Source organism: Megascapheus bottae, chromosome 18 (genome assembly GCF_031878675.1).
Source record: "Megascapheus bottae isolate mThoBot1 chromosome 18, mThoBot2.hap1, whole genome shotgun sequence".
Classification (NCBI taxonomy): Eukaryota; Metazoa; Chordata; class Mammalia; order Rodentia; family Geomyidae; genus Megascapheus; species Megascapheus bottae.
The window spans coordinates 36581113-36594695 of NC_143526.1; the positions used below are offsets into that span (position 1 = coordinate 36581113).

The window sequence follows — 13583 nt, forward strand, 5'->3', positions numbered from 1 at the left end:
TCAGTGATCCTCCAAATTAGAATTGCATTTTAGGAGATACATGGACTGGTGATTCATAGAAGAAGAAGCAAGTATAAAGCACACACACACACACACACACACACACACACACACACACACACACAAAATCTGAATGAGGTAGCTCATGCCTACAATCCTAGCTACTCAGGAGGCTGAGATCTGAGGATCAAGATTCAAAGCCAGCCAGGGCACAAAAGGACCTGAGACTTTTAACTCCAATTAACCCCTAGAAAACAGGAAGTGGGGCTTGGTTCAAGGGTAGGGTGGTAGCCTTGAGCTGAAGAGCTCAGGGTCAATGCCCAGGACCAGGGGTAGGGTGGTAGCCTTGAGCTGAAAAGCTCAGGGACAGCACCCAGGCCGAGTTCAAGCCCCATGACCCACAAAAAAAAAAAAAAAGTGAACTCAGAACCAGATTCCTGTCCCTTCCTTTCTTCTCTTATATCTAAGATACTAATGTCATCAACCAGAAGGGTCATTAAGGAAAGTCTATACCAATAAAAACTTTCACCTAGGCCCCGAAAAAAAATCTAATAAGAAATGCTCTTATTAGGGAAACGCACAAAAACTTATTACTACCAGTTCCACAGATTACTTCAGAAACCCAGGAATCATTCTGGAACTCACGTAAGATCTCCTTCAGTGTCTATGTTAAGAACAGAAACCTACAGAGAATTTGGTGGTGGATGACCTGCCCATATCTTACACTTCTTTGGGACTCTGAACTTTTTAGTGTACAGGCCCAATGCTAAAAACAGCCAAATGGAGAGGAGATGTAATACAACTTCTGGGCCAGTTCTCAAACTTTGGACACAAATAAATACCTTGTGACAACACATTCACAGATTTAACATTTGTGCCAATATAGCACAAATATTTAAAGAAAAAAGATGTAACCTATCCATAATACAGTAGAGACTCTACCAAAAGCCTACCAAGGAGGCTACATTTCCCAACTTATGAAGGGTTCTATCTATGGTCTGGAGTCTTAAAATGATCAGCACATCAGCAAAGATACTTCTAGAAAAAAAGAAATGCCTCCTAATATAGACCTGTGCATCTTATGTGCCAGTAGGAGTAAGAAAGGTTCTGTCCTGTCTCAGTGGCTCACACTTACAATCCTAGCTATTCAATAAGCTGACATCTAAGGATAATGGTTCAAAGCCAGACTGAGCAGAAAAGTTTGTGAGACTCTTATCTCCAATTACACAATTTAAGAAAAAAATCAAGAAGTGGAACTGTGGCTCAAGCGATAGAGCACCAACCTTGAGTGAAAAAGCTAAGAAACAGTGCCCAAGCCTTGTGTTCAAGCCCTAGTACTGGCATATGCTACTACTACTACTAATAACAATAATAATAAAACTCAGAGCATTATTACCTCTTCTGGGATGGCTTCCTGAAAGGAAGCATGAGAAAACTTTCAGAGTTATAAAAATATCTATGTCTTGACTAGGTTTGAGTAATACCTATTGAAATGTGTGCTACCAGCGGAGGTATTTTGCTATAGGTCAATGATACATTTAAATATTCTGGAAAACAGAAACAAACAAAAATAATCCTTCTCTATAATCGAGAAGGGGGAAACAATATCACTAAATGTTATTTGAAATTGAACCCTGGAAAAGTTGCCAGGCCTTTATCCCAGTATCATTTCCTTCGAGGCAATTCCTTTTTTTTTTTTTTTTTTTTTTTTTTGCCAGTCCTGGGCTTGGGCTCAAGGCCTGAGCACCGCCCTTGGACTTTCTCAAGGCTTAGCACTCGACCCACTCTAAGACTTGAGCCGCAGCACCACTTCCAGCTTTTTTCAATATATGTGGTACCGAGGAATCGAACCCGGGTCTTTGTGCATGCTAGGCAAGCACTCTACCACTAGGCCAAACTCCTGGCCCCCCTTCGAGGCAATTCTATCAACACCTTCAGACCTTGAATCTTTAATACATTTCTTAATAATCAATTGTTTAGATATAAATCTAGTCTCATTCATAAGCCTTTCCACAGGTACCACATCTGACTCCTCTCTTTCCCTAGTTCCAAGGCATCAACCATGCAAAAACTATGTTTGGCATTTAGTGACATCTCTGCCCACAAAGTTTGAAACCAAATGAAAAGCAGAGAAACCTGGCCTTCAGAAAATTGCAGTGTGTGTTGGGAGATGGTATGGTGCCTTCCAGCCAGATATCAAAACCCTACGAACACCAGGACCTGGAGAACCAGGCCAGAACAGCAGTTATTCTACAACTGCCAAAGCTCTCCTTCAACATAAAGATGGTGAGGTGACCCTTTAATGGAATTCAGCCTCATCCTCAGTCAGCAATCTCCAGGCCAATTCCATCCTTCTTTTCCCTGCTGTGAGCACTTGTAACAGTTTGACTCCCAGAAATTCCTACAGAGAGCAAAAGTGCTTCAAATAGCTGAAGATCGAGCTGTGTGTGTACATATTGTCTGCAATGGATAGAAATCAAACGGTTTCAGGGATAAGAAAAAAAAACACAAAAAAACCCTGGATGTAACTAAGAAATGAAGTAAGCCTTGATGTTCAGGTGGGGATAACATGGTTTTCAGTACTTAGCAATGCTACCCTCACTCTACTGAGCCTTGATCTGGTTGCAATTCTATCCACTGATCTTAGGGACCAGAAAACACCCACCCCACCCCCTAGCATGATGTTTTAGATATTATTTGTGGCTGTACCAGGGGGTAGGGGGTTCAGTGTGCCACAAAACTAAGGTGGTTATACAACAGAGCAGAAGGGGAAAGAGGAAAGCATGATTTAGTCAAGGAAAGGCACTATCGTTGGGAGAAATAGAATGACTCCTCTATTTGTATCTATGTGTGCACTGGCAGGTGGGTGGGCTTGTCATTTACTTTCACTAGCAAAGTATAGTACTGGAAAGCATCTGAGTCAGTAGGGCACTTGGTGATTCACGCCTGTAATCCTAGCTACTCATAAGGCTGAGAGCTCAGGGTTAAGGGTCAAAGCCAGCCTGGCCAAGAAAGCCCATAAGACTTTTATCCCCAATTAACAACCAAGAAGTTGAGCAGTGGCTCAAGTGGAAGAGTGTTAGCTATGAGTACAAAAGATGGAGACAGTAGAGACACTACCCAGCTCTGAGTTCAAATCCAAGGATCCTCTCTCTCTCTCTCTCTCTCTCTCTCTCTCTCTCTCTCTCTCTCTCTCTCTCTCTCTCTCTCTCTCTCTCTCTCTTCCTCTCTCTCTCTCTCTCTCTTTCTCTCTCTCTCTCTCCCTCCCTCCCTCCCTCTCTCTCCCTCCCTCTCCCTCTCCCCTCTCCCTCTCCCCTTCCCTCTCCCCCTCCCCCTCCCCCCCTCCCCCCTCCCCTCCCCCCCTCCCTCCCTCCCTCCCTCCCTCCCTCTCTCTCTCTCTCTCTCTCTCTCTCTCTCTCTCTCTCTCTCTCTCTCTCTCTCTCTCTCTCTCTCTCTCTCTCTCTCTTTGACACAGATTGATTTAAATTCTCAGTCATCTTGGGCAAATTATCCAAAACCCTTGCCTCTCAGTATCTGCACAGCACTGGTTCCTCTCTCCCGAAGTCCTTGTGAAGATTGAATATAAATATCAAGACATGGCAAACTTTACAGAAATGCAAGTTACTCCTTGCACCTCATCACTGGCAGGTATGGTTTCCAGCATCCATCCCAGAGCCTTCTCCACAAATGGGCCATGGAGTCCAGATTCTCCCAGAGTCTCCCAGAGTCTCTAGGGGATCCTGCATACCCAGGATACCTTAGACTCAGCCATCACATCAACTCCATGGCAGAGGAAGTCACAAATCCATTCAGCCTTACCTCACACTCTGGGAGAAAGCACTGAAGCACTTTACCAGAGTGGGCAACGCAGAAAAACTCAGGCATAGTGGCAAAGGAGGTGGCTGGCATGAGGGAAGACACGTAGCACCCAGGCCCACCTGAGACCAGGCCATCGGTTGCTATGCTACCAGCCACAGGAAGCAAGACTTCTACAGAAGGGGTCTGGGGCTTTAGAGATACTGTTATCTTGCAAAATTTTTTTTCTCCTTGGCCTATCCCTGCATGCGAGGGGGAAAGGCATAATGAGTCTCTAAGCTGCTGAAATGTCCAGAAGTAACTGGGAAGAAGGACTCCTCTGAAGTGTCAGGAAGGGGCATCCAGATGGATTAAGAGGCTTAGTTGCACAGTCTCTTCAGTTCGTAGAGAGAGTTTAAGAGATGATTGCCCCCTTTATGTAAAGGAACTGGCAAATTAGCTTCTTCCAAATCCCTCTCATTCCTCTAGGGCTGCCTCTGCACTCTGCCTTATCCAGCCAAAGGGCCTAAATTATTGCTCTTTGAAACAAAGGAATTCTGCCAATTCCCACAGACCACAGGTGGACATGGACTCTGAGAACAGAAAAGGGGGCTTTATGTCAGGATCTTCTGTAGGCTTCTGAAGCTAAGGGTTACTATGATGGAGACAAAAGGAAGAAGGAAAGTGAAGATAAATTTACTGCCTAGACAATTTCAGGCACAGTTTTAGACTGATCTTTTTTTTTATTTTATATTTCATTTTATTTCTGCAGTCCTGGGATTTGAACTCAGAGCCTCAAGCTCACTCAGCTTGTGTGCTTATTTGGCTAGTGCTCTACCACCTGAGCCATGCATCCAGCCCTGCTTTTGCCACTTATTTTGGAGATGGTGTCTCATGGACTTTTCTGCCCAGTCGCAGTCCTCTGGATATTCAACAGATGTGAGGCACCAGTGCTCAACTTGTTCTAATATTTCATTCAGATACTTCTGAAACAGAAGCACTGGGAACTCAAACAAATGCATAATAACTTCCAGGGAGTCATACAAAGTAATGGAAATTTTAGCTAGAAAATCTTCACAGAAAAAAATACTACTTGAAAGTAGAAGATAATTATATTTAAATTTTATATACAGAAAATGTTTTTGTGGAATATCATCACACAAATTCTTTCTGGGAATAAAAAGAAAAGATATATTTCCAAATGTCTTTGACATGCTTGTAACAAACATAGGATTAAAACTTTACAAAGGCTAGATAAGGTAGCTCATTCCTTTAATCTCAGCTACTCAAGGAGACAGACTGGGAGAATCATGGTTGGAAAAGTTTATAAGACCTCATCTCAACCAATAAAATCTAGCTATAGTGATGCTAGCCTATCACCCCAGATACATGGGAATAGAAAAAATAAATAGGAGAGTTGCAGTCCAGGCCAGACTGGGCATAACACAAGGTCCTATTTGGAAAAACAACTAAAGCAAAAAGGCTGGGGTGTAATTCAAGTGATAAAGCACCAACCTATCAAGCACAGGTCCCTGTATTCAAACCCCTTGTACTACAAAAAGAAAGCCCATCTTACATGGACACTGAACATTTAATTCCAACTACAAAATGGATATTTAATATTAATATACTAATCAATGTAACTTTTCACAGCAAAAAGCCTAAGTTAAAAATCATGTTATAGGGGCTGGGGAGTTTGGCCTAGTGGTAGAGTGCTTGCCTAGCATGCACAAAGACCCAGGTTCAATTCCTCGGTACCACATACATAGATAAAAGAAGCTAGAAATGGTGCTGAGGCTCAAGTGGTAGATCTCTAGCCTTGAGTAAGTCCAAAGACAATGATCAGGCCCTGAGGAAAAAACAAAAACAAAAAAAAACATCATGTTATCTTAGGCTGGGAATTTGGTCTAGTGGTAGAGTGCTTGCCTAACATGCACAAAATCTGGGTTTGATTTGGGATTTCTTGGTGCCGCATACATAGAAAAAAAGCCAAAAGTAGTACTGTTGCTCAAGTGGTAGAGCACTAGCTTTGAGGAAAGCCCAAGGACTAGCAAAAAAAAAAAATCATGTTATCTAGCCATGGGAAGTGGCTCACGCCTATAATCATAGCTACTCAGGAGGCTGAGATCTGAAGACATGGTTCAAAGCCTTCCCTGACAATACAAAGCCATGAGACGCTTATCTCCAATTAATCACTAGAAAAGGGAAGTGGTGCTCAAGGGTAGGGCAGTAGCCTTGAGCTGAAGAGCTCAGGGACAGCGCCCAGAACAGAGTTCAAATCCCATGATTCCCGAACCCCCCCCAAAAAATCATGTAATCATGTCAGAAGAAGCCAAGGACATGTTCATGACAAAGTTCTGTATTAACTAGATCAAGAAAGGAGAAACCCTTTTCTTTAGTACTAGAGTCCAAAACATCTACCTAACAACCTAACAGTAGGAAAATCCTATTTCCCTGAACCCCACTCCCCATGTCTATTTTGTGGTCTAACCAGCATAATGTAACAAGAAAAAGGAAGAAGAGACTAAAAAGATTGGAAAAGAAGTAATAGCTTTCATTTTTTTCTCAGACTCCATAATTGTATATCCATAAATTATGCAATTTTATTTCTGTACACATAAATAATTATGTCCCACAAAGTATAACAAGATGGAACAACTGAATTCAGCAAAGTTTCAAGTATTAAAATGTATAAAATTGACCACAAACAATTATATGATGCAATTTACAAGGCATCATTACTGAATTAGTATCAATAAGACCATAGCAATGTCACCTTCAGGGGTGAGAGTAATTGACACAGGGCGGTGTGAAGTAGGGAAAGTACAAGATTTTTACAACTACGTACCAGTGGAGGTCTAATGGACTTACATCAAAGTCATTGAGCTATTCACACAAAAAAGTATGCATTTTGCCCTTCAGTAACAAATATGGACAAAACTATCTACAAAGTAAAAAAAAAACCCACAATATTTAGGAATTTACATACACATATCTGCATGTGTATATACACACTTAGCCCTCTACATTGAAAACTACCATTACTGAGATCTATTTTAAAGGCCTAAACAAGAGAAGGATATTCCACGTTTATGAACTAGAAGAATCAACATCATAAACTTATTGATTCTCATTAAGCGGAACTCTTTGCTGTTCCAAATCAAATGTTTGGCAATTTCCCTGGATAATTTGATAACTGAATTCTAAATTTCATATAAAAATGCAAAAGGCCAGAGACACTCAAAATAATATTGGAAAAGGAAATGAAAGCTGGAAGGCTCCTATTTAAAGTTCTCAAACGTCATTATAGGGCTCTAGTAATTAAGAAAATGAGGCACTGACTGAATGCAGAAAAACAGATCAAGAAGCTGAATGTAGTCCAGAAGTAGATCTGGATTATACCTACTACATACAGCATCACATACAGCTGGTTTGTAGAGTGGGTATCTCAATAACTTTTACCCTAAGCTGAGCTCAAACCTCAATGCCCTCCAGAGCTGTCTCTTGAGTAGCTGAGATTATAGTCATGAACCATTTGTCTTGGCCATTTGTCTTCTTTAACTTTAAGGATTCTTTATATTCTAAACATTACTTTTTTTTTTTTTTTTTGCCAGTCCTGGGCTTGAGCTCAGGGCCTGAGCACTGTCCTTGGACTTTCTCAAGGCTAGAGCTCTACCACTTGAGCCTCAGCACCACTTCCAGCTTTTTTTCTATGTATGTGGTACCGAGGAATCGAACCCGGTTCTTCATGCATGCTAGGCAAGCACTTTAACCACTAGGCCAAACTCCCGGCCCACATTACTTTTTCTTATAGACTTGGTAAATATCTCTTCACCCCCTACCTAACTTGCCTTTTCATCTTGGCATGAGCTTTCATAGGGCAAAGTTTTAACTTCGATAACATTTAATTTATCAATTTCTCTGGGTATAAACCATGCTTTTGATGTCAAGGCAATATTAGGTTTTTACTTTTGATTATCTTCAAGCTCAGCAAAGCTTACTTTTCAGCTGTGTCCCTGACAAAATCGTGTTCAATCAAATATTCAGTTGACAATCACAAGTATATATGGTACTTTCTCAATAACGACATCCTGAAAAATAACCCTGTGCTGTATTGAAACTTTCAGTGGCACTCATTTAATTTTTTACAAGTATAATATTTTTTTAATTATGTTTTCCATCAAGATGATTGAGAGTTCTTTAAAAATGGGAAAATCAAAGAATATGTTGGCAACTATTTAAAAGATGTAAAATACTAAAACTTAGAATAACCTACAAACTGGGGGGGGGGGATATAGCCAACATGATTCTTCAATGTCCCCTCATCAAATCTGACTAGGAAGAAAATGGAACTGCAGCCCCAAGTTCAAAGCATAATTCAGTACAGAGCAGGTACTGAAAGCATACTCAGATATACTTAGACACGCATTGAACATGTGATCTTTCTCTACCCTTATTTTTCTGTCATGATATAATTGTTCTTATGCAGACACACAGAGAGAAAGAGAAGCTACCTTCAACCTTCAACTAATCAGGCTCTAAAATGGATCAAAAGCCATCTGAGTGTTCTTTGAAGTAGATCTTCTTAATACTGTCAAGGGTCATAAAAGTGTTGGGGAGGAGAACCCTCCCCACCAGTAAAGTACTGGGAGGAAGACAGAAGCCTCAGCAGACTACTGGGTATACTTTCCAGATACCCTGGCCAGAACTATCCAGCTTATCCACATCATGATCCTCAACACATTTCTGTTGTTTTAAAAAACTTGAAGCCAGGTGCAGTGGCTCATACCTGTAATTCTAGCTACTCAGGAGGCTGAGATCTAAGGATCGTGGTTCAAAGCCAGCCCAGGCACTACAGTCCATGAGACTATTATCTCCAATTAACCGCTACAAAATGGGAAGTGGGACTGTGGCTCAAGGGGTTAGGGTGGTAGCCTTGAGCTGAAGACCTCAGGGACAGCACCCAGACCCAGAGGTTGGGTGGTCGCTTTGAGCTAAAGACAGCACCCAGGCCCAGAGTTCAAGTCCTACAACAACAACAACAAAAAGAAAAAGGAAAGAGAAAAGAAAAAAGAAAGAAACTGTGTTTTGAGATATTTTTGTTTGTGTACAGTCGCTGATAACTAGCACATCATATTTATCCTATAGATAGGTAATGTGTTGGAAATATGTAACAACTTTCTCTAACTAGAAAGAGAAAGTCTTGGCTAGAAGTCAGTATGATTTTAAAACACAATCAAATGCACTAAAAGCAAATATAAAGCTTCATACTTGAAGATCACTTTCAGAATCCTCTTTGAAGATGAAACCCACAAACAGGAAAAGACCGAGAAGTGCGCAGCTGAATCTGTTTGAGATGAAAATGAAAGGAGGCTGCTGCCTATCGCGCTGAAGGACACGCTCTGAGGAGACATTCGGATGTATGTAAAAATCTCCTCAAACACTTTCTGAGCCCCGTATTTGATTTAATGGTGGTCTACACATGTGGCCACTCAGATCTGCCATTATATAAATTTCTCCTCTGTGTTCTAGAAAATGCGGATACCTCTAATGGCACTGGATTGAAAGGACTTTTAAAAAAAGATGGTTTGTCAAGAAATTGTCTACAAAATACAGAGACGGGTATTGGCATCGATAGGACCTGTGATAGTTGATCTTGTTAACTTGATTGGTTGGAGAGATGTCTTAAAGATTGGTAAAGCATGCCTCTTGTGTGTGTGAAGGGGGGTAGGGGTGGTCCCTTGGTGTCTTTCCAAAGAGGATGAATCAACAGAGGCAGCACCATCCCACAGGCTGGGGATCCATGTAGAATAAAGGGAAAAGAATTAGGAAGCCCACTTGATGTATGCAGGTATTTGCTCTCAGCATCCTGGCCACCATGAGGTGAACTGATCTGTCCTGCTCTGTACCTCTCTGCCGCTCTGCCAGGTCCTCCTTGTCACAATGGACTGAAACTCTTGAAACCAGATGGCAAAATAAATCTTTGCATCTGTTAAATTGTTTCCCTCAGGCACTCTGTCACAGCAATGTGAAAATGACAAGCACAGAATGAATGTAAAGCAGGCAAAAGTATGGAGGCAAGATGGGGTATGGGGGAGCTACAGTGCTTTCAAATGTCCCAGCAGGTAGGACAACATTTAATAACAAAAGCTAGTTCCAAAAAAATTGACAGTAAAATGTCTACCTCTTTATTTCATCCATTGGGTAATAAAAGCAAAGGGAAAGGTTTAAAATCTACCTTTGTGGCCATATATGCAATAAAAGGCGAAGTGAATTTGAAAGCTTGCTCTGCTTCGAAAATATACATTGGCTTATTCAGTGGTGCTCACGGATGGTCTTGACGAAATTGCTATCATTCTTCATTGACAAAAAAAACCCATATAAGTAATACTGAAATTCTTAAAAAAAAACACTCTTGCCAAAAACCTCATCTAGATCTTAATCAGTAAAGGAAGGAAGGAATCCAACTAACACCCCACCCCACCCCTACACACACCAAGAGACAAATATCCAGTGCAGTGAATTTCCTAAAGTATTAACATTAAAGAAGAAGAAGGACTAATCTCTAATGGTATCATTCCTGCAAAAGCTCTTCACAGCTTGGAGGAGTTTATGACCTCTTCAAACTGCCCCATGAATTTCCTCTCCTCTCTCAGACTCTTTTTCTTTCCTGCCAGGAAAAGAAATGTAACCTGGACTACACTTCCCTCCCCCAATACTCACAACTGATCACCCAGAAGGGTGATCTGGGCACATTTAGAGGGGGGGGGGTCTCAAGATCAATTCAAAAGTTAAGTAACCACCTCCTGGCCCAATAAGAAGCATAAACACAGCCCTCTAAGACATGACAAGAGTCATTCTTGAAACTCTGCAGGCCTAAGTCCTTGTAGTAGTCATTGAAAAGCTCTACTGTCCTCCACTAAGTGACAGCATCTCAGCACCACTAATCTACCTTAACTACTGCTTGAATAAACTAACTCACTTGATATAAAAAAATATTTTATTTGTTTATTTGCCAATCCTGGGGCTTGAACGAAGGACCTGGGCACTGTCCCTGAGCTTCTTTTGCTAAAGGCTAACACTGCCACTTGGGCCACAGTGCCACTTCTTTTATTTCTGTATATACGGTCCTGAGGAAATGAACCCAGGGCTTCATGTATGCTAGACCCAGCTTCCCCCAAAATCTTTTGTGGTTGCACCAATGGGCTCTCAAACTTAGCTACACATTAGAAGCAAGCAAATAATTTTTAAAGCTCTTTACACTCAGTTTCCAATTGTTACCAGTTAAATGTGAAGTTCTGAGGTGAGACTCGGGCACCACATTGGTTGAAATTCTCCAGTGTTTCCAACATGCAGTCAAGTGCGAGACTCACTAATTTGCATTCATTCATTCACTCAAATTCTTCCTGAGCATTCATTAGTTAAATCTGGGTATATCCCCAACTATCTAGTTCTGTAGTTGATGTACAAGTTTTCTCTGACTGTAGCATCAGAGGTTAAGCCCCAGTGGATGCATCTAAGGATAAACAGCTGAACCAATAAGCAGTCATCTTCCTCTCTCTGCCTCCTTCCAACCTGGATTACAGAGGAAAATCTGGTATTCCCAGAGCACCCTGCATATCAGCAACAGCTCAAAACTGTGCTGCTCAGAAAGCTACACAGCAGGGTTGGAGGGGGTGATGATGAAGAAATCCGTTCTCACGATCTCATGGGCTTCTCTTTGGAAACAATCTACAGCCCATAATAATAATCATGCATAATCTCAAGGGGCTGGTATGCCACAAGCTTTACACCTTCCTCCACAACCACCCATGTGTGCTGAGAATCCTTACACATTTTGACAATAAATCACATGTGAGATACATATGATTACATACATCCAGTCATATCTTAAATGCATACACGCTCCTTATGCATTTGTTAAAGTTTCATCCTTCAAGGCCTATTAAAATTGGCACCAAAAGTCTAGGCACCAGTGGCTTACGCCTGTAATCCTAGCTGCTCAGGAGATTAAGATCTAAGGATAGCAGCCTGGGCAGAAAAGTTCCCATCAAACTCTCATCTCCAGTTAACCACTGAAAAACCAGAAGTGGCACTGTGGCTCAAAGTGGTAGAGTGCTAGGTTTGAACAAAAGAGCTCAGGGACAAGTGCCCGAGCCCTGAGTTCAAGCCCTACAATGGGGTGGGGGGGTGGGGAGATCTATTCAGATAGTTCCTTGAGCTGTTGTGACGTGTTCCACAGTGTTGCATATGAGATTCAATCTGGTGGCATATGAGATTCAATGCATCAATGAGCATTTACTTATACTGTATTTTAATGGTGTCTACTTGTGATGAGAATCTACCAGACTTCCATTAAGGTACTATAACAATTATAGTGATATAGAGTGCTCTTTTGTTGCTGCTTTTAATTTCTATACTTTTGGTCTTGTATGTAAGTTCATCTGTTTGGGGAGAATAAGGGGGAGCACAGAAATGGTGGGACAATGGTAAACTAATTCAGCAGTGACACTCTTTAGACACTATGTTGAAAATGAAATACATTACTTGTCAGGGAAAGAATCAGGAGGATAAGCCTGGAAGAAAATAAGGGGAGAGGTGACAATCCTCAGAAGGAATATACTAGCCAAGCATGTTGGCTCATATCTGTAATCCTAGCTACTCAGGAGGCTGAGATCTGAGGATAATGGTTCAAAGTCAGCCCGGGCACTCAAGTCCATGAGACTCTTCTCTCCAATTAACCACTAGAAAACCAGAAGTGGTGCTGTGGCTCAAGGGGTAGGGCGGTAGCCTTGAGCTGAAGAGCTCAGAGACAGCACCCAGGCCCAGAGTTCAAACCCCACAATGAAAAAAAAAAAAGGAATGTACTCATTACCTGATCTCTGTGGCTATAACCCTGCTGTGCATCACCTTACCATAAAAATTAAAAATAAATTAACTTTAACGATAACAGAAAATAAAACACTTCAAAACAAAAAGCTTGGACTAGGAGCATGGCCTAGTGGTATAGTGCTTGCTTGTCTAGCATGCATAAAGCTAGGTTGAATCCTTGGTACAAACATACACAGAAAAAGGTGGAAGTGGTGCTGTGGCTCAAGTGGTACAGCACTAGCCTTGAGAAAACCTAAGGACAGTGCCTAGGCCCTGAAGTCAAAGCATGTGTGTATTTGTGTGTGTGTGTGTGTGTGTGTGTGTGTGTGTGTGTGTGTGTGTGTATTAAATGAGAGAATAGGTAGAAGAAAAAACTTATCTCACATCAAGAAGCCCAGAGCAAAGCGAGGTGCTGAGCAGTAAGAAGCCTTGTGGCCCATACATTTCTGTTCTATTCATTTCTGTTCCATCATTCCTGGCTGCATCTTTCTCCCCAACAATAGAATCGTTGCAGTGTGCAAATCACGGCCAATCATGCTGTGCCTCTCGCAAAGCCAAGTACGGGATCTTCTACAGGAATTTTGAATAGGAACTATTTTTCTTTGATGGTGCTTCTAACTCCATTTAGGGTAGAGATAGTCAACGAAGGAGCGAGCCCATGGAATGATTCAGAGCTTAGCTAGAATTGTATAATTGATATTAACCTCAGGAGCACTCCATCATAGATCCTGTTCTCTCCTTTCTGGCCTCCCCACCTGGCCTGGGCCTTGTTTCCATCTCTGGCCCAAACCCCTTTTCCGTCTATTGAGTGATGACTCAGGAACGCCATGACTTTGACAGACCCTCTGGAAACTAGCTTCTAGCATTGTCCCAAGAATTCTCACAAACAACAACAAAGCACAACTTTCCTTTCAACA

General features: G+C 41.7%; 1 protein-coding gene across 1 annotated transcript in view; it reads right to left on the reverse strand.

Moving 5' to 3' along the window:
- Positions 1-13583, reverse strand: part of Ptprt (protein tyrosine phosphatase receptor type T) — a 679440-nt gene that overhangs the window by 529378 nt on the left and 136479 nt on the right. The window lies entirely within an intron of this gene.